Below are 22,830 nucleotides of genomic sequence, written 5' to 3'. Positions count from 1 at the left end.
ACTATGGATCACTCTCTTAATACTATGAAAACCAAGAAAAATTGATTGTAGATAGTAGATGTTTTCATTTCAGCTATTACTCGTGTTGATAAGCACAACATGCTGCAAAATTATGAGGTATATTAAATGATTGTTATCGTAACAACCAAATGAGCTAAACAAACAAAAATTCAATTCACTCGATGTCTAATTATCATAGTTATCAATCTCTTAAACACAAATGATTTTGAAAATAAAATTTTAATCCTTTTTAATTGGTTGCCGTTTGATCTCTCACTAAAATTTAATTTGTGTGGGTTTAGTTTGCAAAATAAGTTATGATGATATATTAAATGAATAAATAAAAAAGTAAGTTTTTATTTTGTCCATAAACCCATTCACCCTCCAAATCGCCTTTGCCCATTTGGCTCCTCTCCAAGAAGAAGCCGATTATATTTCCCCTCGACACATAATCCTTAATTTAGCGACCAACAATTTACTTCACCGCCAGAATTTTGAAATAGGAAATACTCAAAGTGATTTTCCACTATGATTTCTTCCCCATAGGTAAATCATCACGAACCCTAATTTGATTTTGAGTTTATTTAATTTAGAGGTAATCCAATTGAATGATTTTCTTGCCCAGTTCAGGTTTTATCTAACAATTCGATTTATATAGGTATGCAAAGTAGATGAAATATTTTATCCCATCAGTGAATCTAACGTTTGTATGGTTTTATGTACTATTTTTATGAAAAATTAACGTTTGTATGATTTTATGAATTTTTGTTGATGTTTGTATCATTTGAAATTAAATGCACAAGTTTCTCTATCGAAATTGATTAGTGTGTTTCTTTTGCAAAATTTTATGGGTATTTTGAATGTAATGTTAATTTTGATTGGATTTTTTAGGGAAATGAAGACATCCATAGGTATATTTTTCTGGCGGCTCTTTCTCTTACCCTAGATTGCCTTTTTAGTGATGTGTCTGTAATCTAACCAAACTAACTACCTGTTTTTTTTTTTTTTTTTTTTTTTTTTTTTTTTTTTTCTGGATAAATAGAGAAATTAGCGAGTATTTGGAATTTAATGCTGTCTTTGATTAGATACGTAGGCATCTGTTAGTGTATGCGGTAAGAAATGATTTTTTTTTCTTATGTTAGACACTTGGTATATATGGCAATCTCATTTCTTTTTCATGTTATTTGAATCACAATACAATGAATTACAGCAAGAATAAGAAACATTGACATAAAACTGGTCAAAACATGGATTTTTTTATCTGGTTTTTATTTTAGATGTTTCAATCGAATGGATGGAAATGTTATTGCGTACGATCATGTATCAAATCAAAATGAAAAAGGATGAAACATGTTGAATAAGTTAAATAAAAACTTACAGGGCTTTTGAAATTTGAGCGTCTATGAATTGCTTTATCTTCTTGAACAAAAAAAATTGATATCCTACCCATTTTTTGTGTCCATCTATATCAATCATTGGTAAAAACTTGCCTTTTTATATTGCTAATAATTTGTGCAGAGGTTAGCATATACATAAAGTTTTGAAACGTATTAAATGGGAACAAAAATAAAAGATTTCCAAATGAAGTACAAATTATTCATGGCGAAAAAATAGATGTGGATTGACTTAATTAAGGACATGTTGCATTTTCGTGGATAACATAGAAAGTAAAGTTTTTTTTTTTTTTTTATTTTTTTTTTATATATATTTTTGGGCGATAAACCCATGTAAGTTTTAACACATGTTTTTTGTTTTATTATGTTTATAGTTTTCTATGGTGGAAAAGTTGTAGAAAGTTAATTGTTTGGTTTGTTGTTGTAGCTGGAAACAACAGACATGAAAAAAGCAGTTTATCATCAGTCAGCTAGCATGATACATGAAATCCTTGAACATATTTTCTTACCAATGGATCTAAGGTAAAATGGCAATTAATTAGATTTTTTTAATTGAAAATTTCCCAAATGCTGACGTAGGAACTATTTTTTTAAGTCAGGTAGCTCAACCATATTCTCAATTCTCAAATGTGGATCAATCATTAACTATTATTGCTTTTAATCAGTAAATAAATGTGAGCTTCTTTCTATGACTAACTATCTATATTGATATGAGGTACACCCACATTATATCCGGGGTTAATATTAAGTATCTTTCATCATTATGTGTACATTTTGCATGCCAAGACATTGTAACTTCTTTTCTTTTAACAATTTATCCAAGAGTTTGGTAAGCACCAGTAAATTTAAGAGATAAAACGAAACCATGTGTTCACTTGGCCATTTTTAATGACAGATAAGATATATTTCTCTTGCCACATACCCTCCATAACCACCTGATAATGATTTTTAGTAAACTTATGTTTGGAACAATCCATATGATTGGCTGGATGATGGTGCTTCAGTCTCTACTCCAAAATCTGATTCATCAGAACGTGAGTCCTTAATCAAAAAAAGCAACATCCTTTCATTTATTAGATCATTATAGAATCCAACTTTTTTCTCTTTCTTTTATAACATTGCAGTTTTAATCTGTCATTTGTTATAGCTTTTTACTTTTTTTTTTTTATTATAACATTGTATCTCTAATCTTTTTCTTATTAGAGCATTGTTGTCAGCAAAATCTAACTAATTAAAGACTTGTTGCTTGTATTTTTTTTCTTATTACCACATTGTACTTTAGAAAATCCATGCGGTAATTGGATGACATTGCTATAATATAGTAGATTTTTCATAGTACAATGTTGTAATAGGCAAAAACAAAAGTACAATACTATAATTAACAAATGAATGAAACTGCATTGCTATTTATTACTTCCATCTCTTGTTATCCTTTCACTAATTAATCAAGTTTCACTCACAAACATCATCTTGTGGAGTTATGCACATCATATTACTGGTTAAATTTGATTTTATTAAAGCGCTAATATTATTTTCTTATAGGTTGCAGTAATATAACTTGGTGGAATCAAAAGTTGAATGAGATGGTAACTTCTACATCACTTAGGAACTTCATATGATCGCCCAACAAGAGTTGGGAAGTGAATTCATTTATATTTATTTACAAGCCATTTTCACTTAAAATTTGATGGATAGAAGGTAGTGGTTTTATCTGGATTAAACCAACAGAAAGAACCTACCCAAATTTCCTAGCTACTTGGATTAAACTAATAGAAACCTACCTAAAATCTTTCACCATTTCATTGATTCATTATTATTCATGTTGGATTTTCATTATTCATTTCTTTACCAATAATAGCAATATACTTGGATAGATTTGTAGAATTCTCAAAAAAACCTCTATGGGCCGTGCTTAGCACGGCCTTACACATTACTAGTATATATATATATATATATATATATATATATATATATATATATATATATATATATATATATATATATATATATATATATATATATATATATATATATATATATATATATTCAATGTACAACTTTTAATTATTTATTTATTTACTAAATTATATTTTTAAACAGTTTAGAAGTTATTATCCAATAAAACACCTTAATATATATTTCTCAAAAGTTTTTTATCTACAAAATGTTAAATTATAATATATATTTTGAATAGTTGTTCATAAATTTTAATTCCCAACCAAATAATTTATTTTTGTTTAGAGTTTACTAACATTCATGTTATATGTTTTCTTAAATGTCCCGCTTCTTGAAAATCGAATTGTAAAAAACAATCATACCGAATTGCAGGTTGGTTCTGTTCAAATTTCAATTTAATTTGAACTATTCGAATTTATGTTTTGAAATCCAAAATTAATTAGGATTCACTTAATTTAAACGAATCAAACCGATCCATCCAAACAGACACGTCTAAACGGGATCATTTTAACAAGAATACATAAATGCCGACTACAATTCTACATGGAGATTTTCACCAAAGTTTTGATTAGAAACAAATTCACACGCTTTATTCGTTAAAACTACACAAAAAGCCCCTCAAATTTCCTCTTTTGCAATTTAAAACGGACCAAGAAAATAAATCTCTCATTGCATCCATTCACGCAAATCTTCAAAGAGCGTTCACAACAACCTCTTATACCCCCTTCGATGTATTGAAATGCTCATTTTTATGATAACAATTCATGCATAAAATGTCATCAAATGAATTAGGTTTGAAAATGTTATTTTTAAATAAAAGTTCGGTTATATTGTGCAAATGATAAAACCTAAAGAAATATTTAAACTAGTCACCATAGATCTATTTCATGGTCAATTGGTCATAACTCAAAGCGTCATGTTGGTTTTCTGATGATTGTCTTTGACCCCTCACCTACTTTGTATATTTAGCATCTTCTTCGCACTTCAAACTTGTGCATAGTTTTCTTCCCAAAAATACTTAGAAAAAGAAAACAAAAGTGAGCCTTGGGAAAAAAGCTTGATGCGCTACTTGGATGGAAATTTAAAACGTCTACGCTTAAAACAACCTAACCCTCGCTATCTCCCGTCTCTAACAACTCAAAAAACATCGCCTTGCAAGGTTTACCATCGCCCTCTCCTCTCCGATGTCATCCAACTCTGCTTGAACCACCACCAACAAGCCCTCCTTCTGGTATATTTGATTATCTCTATATATACGTCTATCTACTTGTTTATCTGTTTATCCATCTGTCCGTCTATCCATCTATTTAATTATAGTGAACATGGTTTTCTTGAATGATGAAAATATTGCAAAAAGATTCGTAGTTTTTATATAATGGTGTAATTGTGATAGGTTGAGCAAGTGATCAAGGACCAAAACATGTTGATGTGTATGACATGATACATGGCTATTGCAATCTCCTCATACAAAAGATCAACATCATAGAACAAGTCTAAGTATTTTGTTTTTAACTTCTTTTCCTATTTTCTCACTTTTTATAAGCAAAAGAGTTATGTTTTAGTTACTTTTAAAAGTTATTGGTTTTTTTCGTAGTGAATGTCCATAAGAATTGGAAGAGGTAGTATCAAATATATCACACGAGGATCCAAGATGTGGGGAGCTTTCAGAATTTCAAGTGATTCATTCAATTTTAACAAGGCGTTTTGGAATGGAATTCGCTGATGGTGCTAGCAAGTTACGAAGAGATTGTGGAGTTAGTCAAAGTGTAAGATTTTTATGAAAAGAAAAATGGTAGCCATGCTTTTTATCGGGGAAAGTTTCCAACATCATATTATCTTCAAGTTATTGTAGTGGAATTTATAAATTACATCAAGGATATGCGAGTAGATAAATGATTTAACCGGTTGAAGAGAATTGGAGAACTTACTAAAAAGATGATTGAAGAACAACATGTAATCTTTCAAAGATTTATCTTCTCTTGAAACTTACATTGATCTTAAATATTGGAACGAGTGTAGCACATACAGTTTCAACAATGAAGAACGTAATAAAATGAGTGATCAATTTTTGAGTGATAGTTTCATGTCATATATTGAAAAAATTGTTCTAGAGAATATTAGTAATGACATAATTGTGAAAATATATCAAAATATAAGACCTTATCGGTTGCAATTGTAAGAACTTTAAATATATTTTTATTTATAACCCACAACTAATATTTTTTAACTTTTTATTTTATGTTGGATTCACTTAACTAATCAACCTCGTTGTTTTCCATTTTAACTATTCTACGGCCTACCAATGGATTATACACAAATCAAAAGATGTGTGCATGGTTCTAATTTGTCAATACTTATAAATGAACCACCTTTTAATTAATTTTCATGTTTTATAATATTCGTTTTGATAGGGTTTAAGTTTTAGCACCTCTTGTATACATACGAACATGAAAAACAACATAGCAACATTTGTAATCCATGTACGTAGTGATAGTTACATTAATAAATTAAATGAAGTTACAATATAAGTAGCGTAATGAAATAATTGTATTAAAATTGTTAATTAAATAGGCTACGAAAGGAAGAAAAGAATAGGTAATTAAATTGTTGGTGGAGTTTTTTTTTTTTTTTTTTTTTTTTTTTTTTTTTTTTTTTTTTTTTTTTTTTGGAAAGGGATCTTCCCTAACGAGGGTTTCCGAACCAGCTTTCGCGCACCGATTAATCCCCCGCTGCAAACATAAAGTTTTGCCTCATGCCTTGGAGTCACTGCAGACGAACCTCCATGGCCACAAGGGCTAAGTGGTGCCAGGATTTGAGCATGAATCAATAGGTTATCCACCATATCTTCCACATGTCTTACCAAGTCACCACAACCCAAGTGGTTTAATTGTTGGTGGAGTTGGGTACCAAGGGTTTTGAAATCAATGTTAATAAATTAAGAGTAAATTACTGAAATCGTTCTTATGATTTGGTCAAAATTGTACGTTTGATCCCTAATTTTTTTTTTTTTTTTTGCGCTCGGGTCGTCCATGTGGTTTAATTTTGTTGCATTGTTCGTCCTTATGGTTTGGTCAAAATTGCACGTTTGATCCCTAACTTTATGTATGTAAGGGATGAAAAACGCAACTAAATTAAATCATAGGGACGATCCGAATGCAAAAAAAAAAAAGTTAAAGACCACACATGCAATATTGACCAAACCATAGGGACGATTTCAATAATTTACTCTAAATGTTGAAAATAATCCATCAAAATAAACCTAAGATGATTAGATGAAGAAACCAACTAGATGATCATATAACACTATCTTACTTATGCCTTGCCATTTTTTTCCATGTAAATAAAAATAAGTATGCTTGTTTTTCCAATAACATGTTAACGTAAGTACACTTCAGCATAGTTTTTGAGCAATGGATTTGTCGAACCGCATAATGTGATATTTTGTGAGCTTTTTTTTTTTTTTTTGGTTGAACGATTTAATATTGTGAAGTTAGGAGACTCTAGAAAAAGAGTAAATTTTACAAAGAGATCAATGTAAGGTTTTCCAAGATGCAATCTAATTTTTTTTTGAACGTGACATTAAAAAGAAAAGGAAACTAACCTAGAAGTACAAACATGAAAAACAGTGAAAGAAAAAACGCAAAATAAAATTACACATGGGAATTATAATCAATTACGCACTTCTTGTTGGATTGACCACCAACATAGAGTACACTATGGTTGTGAGGGTCTGTTTTTTCCTTTTTTTTCCTTGAGCAAATCCTCCATGAATGGACAATAATGCCCCTGTGCCCCAATGTTTGATGGAGATTAACTAGTGAAATCCAAAAATTCACAGAACTTCAATCATAGCCTTCAAGCATCCACAATGACATCATCTTTTCAGATTTCAAGCATCAGGATTTAAGGTTTGGAAAAAATTAATGTCAATCATATTCTTTGTAAACTGCAACAACTCCTTCCCTACTAATGTTACTTAACTTTTTTTTTTTTTAATAAAGACTATTTACTTTCTTAAGTGAGAACTAAGACACCCATAATTCAACATAAAATGAATTTGTATGTATTAATAAATGGTATGAGAAACACATCAGATATAGCAATAAAAAGAACTCACCATATGGAAGTACAAAACAAAAAATACAGCTGAATGTGTTCCAATTATGAATCAAAAGCCACTCCTTTTTCAAAATATAATAAGACTACAACTACAAGTATTCTAGGCTAATACCTCAAAAACCAACAAACAAATTGTATTGCTTTTTATTCAATGCTTCAAGGAAGTGTTGGCAAACCTATTAAAAAATGTTAACAGGTCAAATGAGAAGTTGTTGACTCTCAATAAAGAGTCCAATAAATATCTGTTAATGGGGATATAACTTTATTGTAGAGTATTAAGAAACTAAAGAAGCATACAGTATCAGTTGGTTTATTCTGGTTCTACTATTTTCCTTTCGATTTAGTAACTTTTTGTCAATATCTCTTAATCTTATTCCTCCACTCTTCCTAAGATTTCACAAGAACAAATCATTAATAATCCACATCAAATCACAAAATAATTGAAGTTGTTCAAAACTATGTTATGTGTTGTTGAAATTAGAACCACCACCCCTTGAAATATTTTATCATTCTAAAAATAGAAAACAAAAAACAACAATTAAACTGAAACCTATACACATCGCAGAAAAAAAAAAAAAAAAAAAAAAAACCTTGAAACCATATTCATATTGGTTTTAAATTGGAAGCCTGGAAACAGACATAATGTCAAAAACTAAAATAAACATAAAATCAATGGAATTTAGCCATAAATCCAGAAACTAAGAGTGACACTGAAGTCAAATAATCTTCAAAATCCAAAAACCAGAGAAAGAATTATAGACCGGATTAAAGCAAAAACAAAGAATAAACAGAAAAAACCAAAGCCAATCGATTAATCTTCAAAACCAAGAAAGAACTTTTGGCTAAAATCTGAAACATAATTCCACAATCGATTAATCTTCAAAACCAAGAATAAAGAAAAGATTTGGACCATATGAGCACATTAAAAGAGAAAAACAGAATGAAGTCACGAACATTCATCAGGAAGCATATCATAAGATATAACATTTGAATTAAATCCAAAACCTAACTCCCAAATTGATTGATCTTCAAACCCCATTAACATTGAGAATAAATACACAGTGAAAATACAACGAAATAGTTAGGAAACATACATGATAAGCGGGAGAACGATGGAGTTGTGGTTAATGGAGAAAGCGGAGTCGATGGACGAATGGAGAAAGGTTAACGATACATCGGTGTAGGGAAATAGTGTATGACTCTACAATTCCAGGATATATAGAGGATACAACAAACGGAACATGAGTCTATATGAATCGATGTTAATGTCGATCGCACCGTTCAGGGAAGTGGGTGACGTGGTGTTAGATTAAGCGGGTTGTATTAATTTACAAGGCACCACAAAAATAAGGTTTATATATAATAAATAAATAGTCTTATGCTCACAACCCATACTCAATACTTGTAGTTGTAGTTGTATTATTTATTATTATTATTTTTCTAGTATATATAAACAAAAAATACTTGTAGTTGTAGTCTTATTATATACTAGAAAAATTGGAGGCCAATGCTAAGCACAAGATTCTTAGCAAAACCACAAGATTATGCTGATACTCAATGAAATACATTTCATGCTTGCATTGTTCTTTTGTGATGGTATTTTACATGGCTAAATACAACAAATAACAATAAACTTTCATTCATAGTTTTTCTATCGAGTATTCCGATAATAATGTAAGAACAATGTTATTATTGGAAGCTCCCTTGATGAAGTACGAAATGGGAGATGTGCTTCTTGGATGCTTCATACGGAAAAATACAGGTCTATCTATATAAGGATGAATAATTTTGTCTCATCCTACATAAACGAACATTAAATTTAACTGGAAAATGAATATATTGAAATCAAACTTACATTCTAGGATTCTTATCCATGGTTGGTAAGCAAAATTTGCTATATTGTTGTTGTATTTTTGCAAAGATGATTTATATTTAATATAAATAGATATGTAATTTGTTTTTTGTTCTGCAAATTGCTTGGTTTCTATCTATTGGTATTTGTTAAGGTATTTATGGTAATTGTATTAAATTGACATGATAATGTTGATTACAAGTTTTTATATTTGGGTTATGGATATATGCAAATTCATGGCTTAATGTGTGTTATAGCACACATTTTGTGTGCAATCAAATAAATCCATTGGTGTGGCTTTTCGAAATTGACATTAGAAACTAAGTTCTCTTCTAATGATGACTTCATAAGCAACAACAAATGATTATACCTAAATAACATATATTTAACAACTTAAATTTCGTAATTCATGTTTGTTTATAATAGGCACATTTGGAGTTCTGTCATTGCTGTCATCATAAGATTCTGTCATAAATTTTTTTTTGAGCTCACATAAATGGTGGTAATCTTTATTGAAAAAGATCACATAAATGGTCGAATCTATATTAAATCTTCAGTTATTTATTTATTTATCTGGAGATACACATCCAACATTAAAGATCACTAATATTTTTTCACAAGGGCAAAATGTGCAAATGGGTAGTAGCAACAGATACATATGTTGGTAGTGTCCGATTTGGATGAAGTGTGTGTAAGTATAAACAATCACTTTTTTTAATAAATGAACTGTTTTGAATGTGAGTATATGACAATTCTACTTTTTTTAACTGGATGAACTATACGAATTGAGTACAAACAGTCTTTTTGTGTGAACGTGATAAAATGACCATTTTACCCTATTTAGATTGAACATAGAACAGTCACTTTTTTGCAGTTAAAGAACAGTGAATGTAAGTAAACAAATATTTTAACCTTTTTAGATTAAATGTGAGTACAAAGGGGGACAGAAAAAATAGTATGAATGAGTAAATGACCATTTTACCCTTTTTGGACTAAATGTGATAAAAAGGTCAATTCTTTTACGTTAAATGATTAGTTTGAATGTACTTTGCAAACTATATTTTGTAAAACAGGAGGCTGACATTCTTTCAGCAACTTCCTTAGGCTTAGTGCGGTAAATAAGAATCTAGATTAGTACATTGTGGGCATTATCAAAGTCATCTTTTCATAACGTGACATTGGAAAGATCTCTTTTCAAGCACCACATTGAAGTCTTTAATGGTTTTGGCATATTTATGTACATACCCTTCTGTTTCATTGTCACTAATGGAGATAAATGTGGTGGAAGAACCCCAGTTCACATAAAATGTTGAGAAAAGAGATCAGAAACGGCTTGAAATATGAAGAGCTCAATAGTTGTTTGGTTGGCTAATTGGCTTATCAATTAATCTACAAAAAGAAATACTACATAATTAGAAATAACATTTAATGTTTTACCATTTCACAACCAAAACCTCAATTTCCAATTCTAATTGTAAGATTTATTAACAAACAAAACACATGTCAAAACCTATATGCTAAATAGGCATACTGTAGAGCAAATATAACTTCTTGTCTATTAAAATAACATTTCTGGCCGTTCACAACTTCTCAGAAGTTAAAAAAAAAAACAGAACAAAAGGGGCCTGTTATTAGCTAACCATATCTTGCTTATAGTTTGATCTTATAGCATTCAATGGGGAACTACTATAATTTGATCTTAACCCATGGAGTACAAGAACTATCAGATCCAATGGCTTGTAACTTGTATCATTCTGCCAAAAATTATTATTAAGAAAAGGCTTTTAACTTCTATCATTCATTTTGCCAAAAATTATTATTAATTTTCTTAAAAAAACTGTTACATTCTATTTATGCTTGATTTTTATAAAGTTGAAAAAAAGATACATTTGCTTAGAAGGGATGTCCAATGTGAATCCATCAAAAAAAAAAAACTCAGAAACAAATATTCATTCCTCGAACCTGGTTATCACCAAATCCAATCAAATCCATATAAGAGACGGTGTAAAAAATTGCGAGTGATGCTATTTTTAATAGTAGTCATAAATGGAAAACATTTTTATTACACCTAGATATCTTCCAACTTTAACACAATATTCTTCAGAGAGCCGAAGAAACAACGATTTTGTAAGAATGAACCCTAACCCTTATTTAAATTGAAAACGAAAAGGAAATACAATGAAACAAAAATGAAATGGATCGCGCACATCGTTCAATCGATAGGACACATGACACAGAGACATAATTAGCCGATGTGATTTGTGAGTAGATATTGATGGCCGTTCTAATGTTACGTTAAATACTTTGTAAGGGTAATATTGGCCAAAGAAAAAATCACAAACACAGGCTTGAAATTTGAAAGAGTTTCAAACCAAAAAATCACAAATCCATCAAAGCTAGGATTTCAAAGGATAAGTAAATGAAAAAAAATAAATAAGAAGACCATGAGATATTACTTGACCATGAGTTCCTTAATGATTTCAAAAAATCAAATAAAATCTAACAATTGATCGGATAAGAAAAGAAATCCTTGAGACCATGTAATCCAAGGAGAATTCATCTCCGGACTTAAACTGCCATAGCGACCTCCATTTAGACCCTGCAAAACAACATTAATTAACGATGATAATAGACAATGAGGAAGAGAAAATGCGTACGGAAAACTAAAAAGCAATCGAGATAGAATAAATGGAATGGAGAGAAGAGGGTATATATATATATATATATATATATATATATATATATATATATATATATATATATATATATATATATATATATATATATATATATATCACTTTGTCTTAAAGAAGGGTATGAGAGGTTGTGTCCATTCAATGCATCATTTTTTTGAAAGCCCTCGAAAGAACACTTGTCGGTTCACCTTAATCCATTTGTCACCAATTTGATTGGCGTCGTTCCAATATTGATTGATGTTTGGCCTTATCATTTCAATGCAGAGATTTGAAGCGGCACAACGATGAATCGACTTGGATGTCCATGTTGTACGTGACATGCTGGACATTGTGTGAATTTGATACAGGGACATCAGGAAAAGGGCTTGAGGAAAAAACGAATCGGTGGATCTTGTTGAAAATGAATGTTAGGATACTTTGCGTCGATCGGAATGTAAGACAGGTGGCTTAGATTGAAGGGGGTAAATTTCCGTTAGAAGACAAGAGAATAAAAAGCCTTTTATATCTTTATCTTTACTGTATTATTAAGGATATTGCTCATCTTTTGAAAATTAAGAGGTACAACATATATTACCTTATCTACAATAATATTAAGCTTATAACAAATCTTATACGTATTACACTACACGGACCTTACCCTAATCTCGTAAACACGGCCGCCTTCAAACCAGTTCTCATCGTCTCCACCAAAGATGCAATGATTCCTCCTAATCGTTCACTTGCGATTCCTCCTAATCGTCCATTGCCTTAGACGGTCGACACCATTTCAGTCTTGCTTTTCCTTCACTGCTACCAACGACCCTGGATTTCCATTGTCGACCCACCGAAAACTCATCGGCTTCTCCTTCTCCACGTCTCACCGCTGTCTTGCTCCCTAGGAACAGTATCTAACCCAAAATCCATCCACTGGTTATCCACCACATCCTCCTTCTTCCAGTTCTTTCCATATAGTTCCTCCTATCGAATTCTTTTAACCGAATATCCTCAATCTCCTTTTCCTATTTTCAGTTCGCTTCAATCCCGTTATCGGTTCTGCTTGCAATCTATTGGTATTTTTTTGACAAGTTATCAGAAAAGGTGATATTTTCTCATCGGTCGATTGAACCCACCTATGGTAAGTCTTTAACCGGGGAAGGTGCCTACCCAATTATTATCCTCTAATTCTGTCATACAGTTTATGACTTTATGTAACAGGAATCATTACTCATCAAGGTACTATAAAAAAAGGAGAAATGGTTTGTGCACCAAAGGTGTTCGACAAAATGTTACAAAGAAAAGGAGATCGTTGGGTTAGTTGGAAAGGTAACCATTCAACCCTAACATATTTCATATATGAATGGGTATCAATTTCAATTTCAGTCATGCTTTGATCTTGGGTTCAAGAAATATTTAATCAGCCAGGTAATGCTTCTCTTTTTTGTGTTTGGCTTTTTCGATTCAACACCTCATCCTTACTCTCTCCCACCAACGTTCTCAATTTTAGGCCTTATGGTTCCTTTTTATAGCCTCGAAGGCGGATGAATAGATGGCTGGAAGTGTCGTTTGTTGAGCTGGAGATGGGCCCAAATGGGATGCAAAATTTTATGTGAACGTGGACGGCAATCTACACGTCAATTTGAGTCTAAACATGTTCAGATGTCAATTGTGAATGAGGTATGCCTGGAGTTCCTGCTATTTTCCCTCCATTTATGGTGTTCATGTGTTCGGTTCTGTTTACATATATGAAGTTATATCTCAAATTCAGATTGATTTCTTCACGAACAACAGCTTTGAAGTTGTGTTTCTTGTGTTCTTTCTCTTCCAATTAAACATGGTAATTAAGAGTCCATTTTCTTTCCAAGTTATATGTAAAAAACCTAAATCCATTCCATATGTTGGTGGATTAACATTTTCTAGCTTTTTTCTTACAGATCGGTTTTACGTTCATGTTTTCTCCGTATATATAGTTGGATTTCTGACACAGGTAACTTCATTATTAATTTCATTTACCAAACACTACGCACTCTATCATTTTTCGGATTTAAGATTTAGCTTTTTTCTTTATGTAGGTTACTGTATTTGGATTTCCCTATACTGACATCTTCTCTAAAACATACAGGACCATCTGGTCTTTCTTCCCACCTAATCTTCTTGCTAAAGCCCTTCAGTTGCTTTCTGATGCCACTTCCACTCCTAAAGACCCTGGTATCAGCTGGAGCCGTATAGGGGAGTGTGCACCAAATGACAATGACTGTCTAATAAATATGGTATCTACTTATTTGATAATCACTACTTTTTCAATCTTGATATCTCCTCTGTAACTATACATTCTTTATACACTTTTAATGGCTATTAACTTTACTAAAAAATCTCAATCTATGTTTTTTCTTCCCAAAGGGTCAACTTTTTTATCTTCTAGAACCAAATGGAGCTTGAAAAACTACTGCAATCAATTGCTTAACAGGAATCACACCAGTCACTGAAGGAGATGGTAATATCTTCTTTTAGTGTGGATGAATTTTATGTTACAGTTTATATTTTATATTATATGAGATTACATGTAGCGTTTTCATGGTCACAACATCGACGTCTTTGATCGTCTCTGAGGATGGCCTCCACCAAGTAAGCGTTATCAGCAATTACAGCCTTCACCCACCTTCTGGAGGATCTAGAACTTTTACCTATCTCGATTGCGTCTAGGTGAGTTATCTCTTACTTTCATATCTATACAAAATCTCAACCGAAACTTACCGCTCTTTATCTCTCACTATCAACATTAAAGTCTAGGTTTTTTTGTTCATGAAATCTAAGAAGAATGGTTTGATCTCTGGAAGGATGGTGGCTAAAAAGAATGTATACGGTTTTTGGTATTGTCTCCTAATCCTCAAATCTAGGTAATAAAAAATTTCTATTCGTTTTTTGAACAGAGTTTACTGTTTCTTATATATTTTGGTTTTCTTTGAATGAGTCTGTACATATTTTAGGTCTTGCTAATATATTTATGATTTCATTTGAGTTTCAGCACTATGCATTTTCTGATTTTGTTCTTTCTACGACCAAAAATGCCAGCTTTTGGTTTGTTTCTGATTTCATTTTCTACAAAGTTAAAAAAAAAAATTAAAAAAAAATTAAAAAAAAATTGTTTTATGATTTCATCTCGATTTCGATTCTGCAAAATCAATTTCAGTTTCTGAATTTCTGATCGAAATTTATGAGCAATATCATACTCCATTATTTTTATTTGTATTGGTATTTTCCTTTAAAACTACCCCCACCCCCTATTTTGTATAAGTGAGTTTGTGTATATGTATGTAATTCTTTGTGTTTGTGTATAATCTATGTATCTGTTTTGAGAGCCAGATGTTAACCCACATCTAGGAAAGAACATTTGGAGAATTTGAGAGACAATATTGGTTTCTATCCACTATCTCCAAAGTTATTTATCTATTTTTCAGTCTCTGGTCATGTGCTTTTTGTTGTCTGTATACCTTCAACAACCAAAGAGATTTGGGTATATGCATTTGCAGGTGTTTTGTTACTAATATACTATACTTGAGATCTGACCTTTTTTTTTTTTTTTTTTGTAATTAGCTATGCAGAAATATAACACTGTGATGAAGTTTTTGGTTTCAAAGTTAGTAATAATGCTAGATCTGAGTTTTATTTGTAGTTAGATTTGTTTACATTTGGGTTTCTGATGAAGGGTTATTTTGTTAGGTGTTTTGTGTATATGTTAGTTATTTGTAGATATATATATATATATATATATATATATATATATATATATATATATATATATATATATATATATAAAATTTAAAAAGACAGATATGTATGTTGATGTATTGTAGCATGCTGATATTTAAATGTTCATTCTTTTTAATTGGAGGGTAGTAAGAAATCTTCATTTCTTTTTGGTTAGTCTATACATTTTTATTTAAATTTGTAATCAATTGTTTGATTACAAGATTAAGTGAAACTGATTAAAAAAACATTAAAATCAATATCATCCCCACTTAAATATTTGTTAAAATAACCTTTATAATTACTAAAAGAAAAAAGATAAATTGTATCCCCGCACTTGAATGCTACATCTCAAACAGTAAACCCTAAGTTTTAAACTCTAACCCGTAAACATTAGCCTCTAAACCCTTAACCATTATCCATAAACACTAAACTTAAACCCTAATCCTCAAAACAAGAGTAAACTATTTAAATCGTCCCTATGGTTTGGTCAAAATTATACGTTTGATCCCTAATTTTTTTTGCACTCTAATTTTTTTTGCACTCGGATTGTTCTTGTGTTTTGATTTTTTTATGTTTTTCGTCCCTATAGTTTGGTCAAAATTACACCTTTGGTCCCTAATTTTATGTATGTAAGGGACTAAAAATGTAAGAAAACCAAACTATAGGGACGACCGCATGCAAAAAAAAGTTAAGGACCGAACATGAAATTTTGACCAAACCATAGAGACGATTTTAGTAATTTCCTCTCAAAACAAAACATTTAATTGAAATATAATTATTCGTTGTTGGCGCGTTACATGTGTAAACTATTCATGCAATAATATAATGATGATCACACTAAGGCCGTAACAAATCGATTGAACACGAACGATAGTTGTTTATGTTTATTTTCATATTAAATAAACGAACATAAACGAACTTTCCGCCGAATGGTTCACAAATAATTCGTTAAATGATCGATTCATTTACAGCCCTAATCGCCTCTTACAGCCATAATCGCCTCTTCAACTAATTTTCGAATGAAAGTATTCACACCCGTCGCTTGGCGCGGATAACGGCTAGTATAATAATGATATATATATATATATATATATATATATATATATATATATATATATATATATATATATATATATATATATATATATAGGGTTAGGTTCATGTGAAACGGCTTAATTTTATGAGACCGTGAGACGCATTTTTTTATTTTTTTTTATTTTTTTAAATTTTTTTTAGTTAATTCAAGTTTCGAAAATAATATTTAAAAAAAGAATTTTTTGATTTTTCCATTTATTTTGCATTTTAAAATTATTTTTAGAATATGTACAGTGTAATATTCTATTTAGAATATTTCACATATTTTTTAAAAAAATAGGATTTTTTTTTATTTTTTTTTCGTTAATTCAAGTTCCGAAAATAATATTAAATTTTTTTTTAGATTTTTGCATTTTAAAATTATTTTTAAGAATATGTCAGTGTAATATTCTATTTAGAATATTTCACGTATTTTTCAAAAAAAAAAAAACGAGATTATTTTTATTTTTTTTTTAAATTTTTTTTAGTTAATTCAAGTTCCGAAAATAATATTTAAAAAAAGAATTTTTGGATTTTTCCATTTATTGTGCATTTTAAAATTATTTTTAGATTTGGTCTCACGGTCTCACAAAATTAATATGGTCTCAAATGAACATGAACCTATATATATATATATATATATATATATATATATATATATATATATATATATATATATATATATATATATATCCCCTATTATAATAAAAGAAACCTTTATTTCTACGTGACACTCTCACAATATGTTTTTCCAACAATGTTAATTTACTACAATACCCTCCATTAGTTCCTTTTAATTTCGGTTACTATCTCTGTCCATCATATACCATTAATTTCTATTTCATTAGATTTAGTAAGTGATAAAATACTTATTTTATTTTTTGAATTCCCGTTAATAATTAAATGGTATGCTTTAAATACAATTGTAAAATTCCCATTAATAATTAAATGGGATGCTTTAAATACAATTGTAAACTAACCATACTATCCGTGCTTATAAAATGCTACGAATTCGGTAAACATTATTACATCCATAATATCCCTATTTTAATAAAAGATTAGTTTTATTTCCATTTGGATATGTGTTATTCTATTAGGCTTCTTAATTAATCCATATGTTATTCTCTTTTTGCCATGTATCACCCTATTATATCATCTAATTAATGCATGTTATTTATCAACCTATTGATTATTCATTTCAAATTTCAAAATTTATATTTTACCATTGTAATTACATTAAATTAATAATATTAGAATAAAAATTAAAATAAAATTAATACAAATTATAAAGTGATATAATTTCACATATTTATTTAAATCAATGATTATAATTTCATATAACTAAAAAAATCTATTAATTAATAATTTATTTAAAATAATTGATTAATAATTTTGAGTTTTTATTATAAAAATTCAATTACTTTTGTAACCGTGATTTTCACGGGTTATAAACTAGTTTGTTATAAACAATCCGTAATATCAAGGAAGAATCAATCCTTAAAATCTGATATTTATTTATTTCGAACCGTGATATGTTTTTTTCTAAATGAGATTGCAATCCAATTAAATGGAATCATTATAATCCTATTTAAGGGTATATATATTGCTATCCTTTAAAACTGAAATTATCATGTTATATCCGTGAGTGTGAAATAGTATGGTTGCATTTATAAGGATTGTTTACGTAAAATTATCTGTTTGTATAATAAATTTTGCTACATGGATCATATATGTAAAAAAAATTGCATGCAAGGACTGTTTTTGTAATAAACTATATGCTTGCATTTGTATATAACATCTTACTTATCTATTTTTCTGTTTTAGCATTATAGTTTCGATATATGATAAATATCTTTTAATTTGATTTTATTTAATCTTTAACTTTCATCTCAAAATTTATTAAATGAAGGGTCATTCCTATTTAACAGTTTACACAAGGACCATTTCTGTAGTTCTTTTATGTAAGAACCATTGTTGTAATATTTTTAAAAATTATTCATTTTTGCTAATTTTTAAAAACTAGGACCCATAAATATATAGTATATATTGTATGAAATACTTTAGTATATATAGTATATTAATTCCATTCCTATAATATTTTTTCTAGATTATCCATTATATTATATCTATGAATTTAAAACTATATGGTTACATTTATAAAGATTGTTTACCTAAATTTTTTTTTTTCTATAATCAATTTTGATATAGGGACCATATACATAAAATTTTATGTACCTAAGGATTGTTTATGTAACATTCACTATTAAATGGTATGTATGTGTCCATTTGTTTACCTTTTTGCTAACATAAATTGTACTATTATACTTTCAATAATTTTGTAGTGTTCAAAATAAAAAAAGATTGAAATTGTTAAGTTAGATAAAGATAGTAGCCTTATAAACAAAACTTTAATATTATGTATAAGAGAGTTTTTAGAAAATTATAAATAATTTGTAATTTATTATGTTGTATTTATTTATTTTTATTGTATTTCTGTTATATTTAATTTTTCGTATATCAATGTTATTTTCATGATTGATTATGTCTTTTATATTGTATTTAAATTTATATTATGTTCTATAAATCTTAGTTATATTAAATGTCTTCATATATATATAATGTATATCAGATATTCAAATAAAAGTATTTATTAATTTTAAATAAGCAATATAATAGTCTAAACAAAACTTATTTCTTATTCGTTCAATAAAATTTTATAAATCTTTTACCCGTGGTTTCCACGGGTTGTAACCTATATATATATATATATATATATATATATATATATATATATATATATATATATATATATAATATATATATATATATAATATATATATATATATATATATATATATATATATATATATATATATATATATATATATATATATAACTTAAGGAGACAACCATGTAAACGGTTATTTACCAACAACATGTCGTCGGATAAGTGTCATCGATATAGCTTGGCTTTTGCCGACGACATATGTTGTCTGGATAAGTGTCGTCTCCATAGAGCTCAATCATTGTATTCTCCATAGGGCTTAGTGCATTGGTCATCATGATCATACTAAACAAACAAAAAAAACAAATTTAAGTTGTTATTATTATACAAAACCATAGTGGACATTGCTTTTTAGAAACATATGCTTGTGAGAGCATGATTTAATTCTTGAAGTCTTAGAAGTTTTACTTGAGTAAACATGATGTGATTAATAGGAGTGTTTAATTAGATGAAACCATATCGTCCATTAATAATATTAATTATTTTGCTTATTATCTAATTCTATGAATCCATCTTGATTGCTTGGTATTTTATTAGTTTATCTTCTTTCTACTTCAGGCATTCCATCAAACAGTTAATATGTATGCCAAATTATCACATATTGATGTTTAAAACGATAGTATACGCAAATCCACGAGAAACAACTTGATTAAACAGAGATAATAATAATAATAATAATAATAATAATAATAATAATAATGACATTAGAAAACTTGTATACCCACTTGCTTAATTGCCAGAATCCATAACCGCTACATACCAGTTCAAAAAAATTATCAAACAGGTTGTAAAAGATAAAAATAGAGAAAGTGAATCATCAAAGAGCTGATTACCGTAAAAGGGAAGCAGGCCAAAAAGAATTTGAGCATTTATCTAAATTCCAGATTAACATTATAGTTCTAAAAGCAAAATACCTTGTCCATATCAGATGTTCTTCCAAACCAGCAAATCACAAAGAAAAAGACACAAAAAGGGTTGATCCTCAAGGATTGTTGGCTTGTTGCCATCACCACTTGGATTAGCATCCTCATCATCCAAATAGATCTAGAAAGCTTGTATGGTCGTCCCATCTAGTCCAATGTAACAAATGCATCTTCAGAGCACATGAGAGAGAGAGAGAGAGAGCATGCATATTCCTCACAAGTGCATTGGTATTGATAAGTTAGAAAGTTCCAAAAGAATCTGACAACTTAAGGAGTTATTGTGAAAAATTTAACAACAAATGTCATGTAATAAGGAGTTATTGTGAAAATGGGTGAAAATTTTAACAACAAATGTCATGTAATCACATAAACAAATTAACACATATACCAATAAAATCTAATCTTATGATCCACTCACGAAAAAATCTACGGATACTACTCTCTCAGGATATTCATTAACCATTTGTCGTGTTTTCCCTATTTGTATCTTACCCACTTAGTATAGAATTCCATGTTATCTTGGTTCTCTGTTTTGACTTGTTGTGTCATTCAATTTACTATTTCAAATAAATTTTAGTATCCAGATTCCAAACTACAAAAATTTACAAATCAAAATTAATAGTAAACAATAAAATATGAAAGCGAGAAACATGTGATAAACAAGCATGCCACCAAGCGTAGTTGTCTTTAGATAGTCCCTAATTAACCTTCCTTGTATGTGCCACCATATGTTGTATAGAATTGTCTTCAAGGAGCTGGATGTTCATCTAAGTGCTGAAAATAACCAAATGTAAAAAAGAAATGTAGATTAGGGTCTGCAGTAACACAAACAAAATGAAACACAGATATATCAATAAAGAGTAAAATTCTGAAAATTTAGAGCAAAACCAACTATTGCCTTCTGTTCCTTCTTGTACCTTGAAAATGTTGAAGAGTGAATCGATTACATGGTGAGGTTGATTAGGATTCGAGTTTTCTCTTTCACCAAAGTCATGGAATCATATTCAATGCAAAAGAAGAAGGCATCATAGGGAGGATAAATATCGAAGCGATGATGATTAGGTAGGCCTAGCAATCGTGTCGGGTTGGCGGGTCAAAATATGTCAACCTAAACATGAACCATTTAAATATACAGGTCACCGGTTGGCGGGTTTGGAACATAAACTCATATATAACCCGCCAACCCATTTATTTATACAGGTTCATAGGTTGGTGGGTTCATAGGTCAGATTTCGGTTCGTGGTTCCGAATTTTAGACATTTAAGTCTTAAACATCCAAATGAAAATTAATACATTCATAGAAACATGTTACAGACTTAGACTTATGGGTTACTACTTATGACCTTAGACCATCAACCACAAGTCAAAATATCGAAATACTAAAATGGTCTATGAATCGATGATATATATATATATATATATATATATATATATATATATATATATATATATATATATATATATATTATAATACTTATTAAATATTAATACTTGGTACATAAATACACTTAACAATAAAATAATTTTTTATTAAGAATATAAACGGGTTGACGGGTCAACCCGTTTATTTTTTGAGAACATATATGACCCGTTTAATAAACGGGTTGGCGGGTTGACGGATTGAAAAACTCAAACCCAAACCTATTTATTTCGTGTCGTGTCGCGGGTCATGTTACGGGTCGTGTCGAGAACTGTTAACCCTATGATTAGGGTCCAGCACGATCGATCAACGAGTCTCTGTTGGGAGTGGAACGGGTTTCACTCAAATGGATTTTACTTGGAACCGAAACATGCCTTCCTCAAAGAGAAAGAGCAAGAGTACGAGAGGTTGTGTTGATTCGTGCATCATTTTCTGAAGCGGTGTTGGAGTTAGGTGTCACGAAGAGAAAGTAAGGTAAAGATACATGTCGATTCGGCGGCCAGTTTTGTGTACGTCATCGACTTTTCTTTAAAGCCACCTCACGCGCTGTACGCATTTCTTAAAAAATAAGGTTTTTGTATATAATAATGATATATATATATATATATATATATATATATATATATATATATACTAGCCGTCTACCCGCGCAAAGCAGCGGGCGGCGAATAAAAAATATGTTAAAACATTTTCAACGATGGTATGTAATTCAATGATTCATATTGATTTAGGTTCTCGAAACCTTAAAATAATTGAACAAAATCTATATAGAACCTTATAATAAGGATAATAATCACCGTAATCATGATGTCCATGTGATGAAACTTGATATTATAAGGACGAATGATGAAAAAAGTTTCATTTTTAGACTAAACAAGATGAAAA

The 22,830-nt window shown here is 29.6% G+C and overlaps 3 long non-coding RNA genes across 7 annotated transcripts; 2 read left to right on the top strand and 1 right to left on the bottom strand.

The window, feature by feature from the left end:
- The first annotated feature begins 370 nt into the window (after nt 1-370).
- LOC145008320 (uncharacterized) lies at nt 371-3,191 on the top strand. 3 transcript variants are annotated; one of them, XR_013663362.1, is made up of 5 exons: nt 371-546; nt 1,822-1,916; nt 1,990-2,068; nt 2,347-2,428; nt 2,937-3,191. It is a non-coding gene; the product is annotated as an uncharacterized LOC145008320 (long non-coding RNA). The 3 variants fall into 3 exon arrangements; XR_013663363.1 differs by having other exon boundaries at nt 2,290-2,428; XR_013663361.1 differs by lacking the exons at nt 1,990-2,068; nt 2,347-2,428.
- A 984-nt stretch (nt 3,192-4,175) lies between these two features.
- LOC145012809 (uncharacterized) lies at nt 4,176-5,385 on the top strand. The gene is made up of 3 exons (XR_013664680.1): nt 4,176-4,581; nt 4,744-4,847; nt 4,945-5,385. It is a non-coding gene; the product is annotated as an uncharacterized LOC145012809 (long non-coding RNA).
- Nucleotides 5,386-6,846: 1,461 nt separating this feature from the next.
- LOC145011884 (uncharacterized) lies at nt 6,847-12,016 on the bottom strand. 3 transcript variants are annotated; one of them, XR_013664310.1, is made up of 5 exons: nt 11,778-12,016; nt 8,564-10,710; nt 7,767-7,856; nt 7,582-7,645; nt 6,847-7,164 (listed from the first exon to the last, which is right to left on the bottom strand). It is a non-coding gene; the product is annotated as an uncharacterized LOC145011884 (long non-coding RNA). The 3 variants fall into 3 exon arrangements; XR_013664309.1 differs by lacking the exon at nt 6,847-7,164 and having other exon boundaries at nt 7,391-7,645; XR_013664311.1 differs by lacking the exons at nt 7,582-7,645; nt 7,767-7,856 and having other exon boundaries at nt 6,847-7,228.
- Between the last annotated feature and the right edge of the window lie 10,814 nt (nt 12,017-22,830).

This window comes from Lactuca saligna, chromosome 8 (assembly GCF_052625555.1).
Source record: "Lactuca saligna cultivar CGN05327 chromosome 8, ASM5262555v1, whole genome shotgun sequence".
Lineage (NCBI taxonomy): Eukaryota > Viridiplantae > Streptophyta > Magnoliopsida > Asterales > Asteraceae > Lactuca > Lactuca saligna.
The sequence above is the reverse complement of the archived record's forward strand: the minus strand, read 5'-3'. Positions and strand labels throughout refer to the sequence as shown.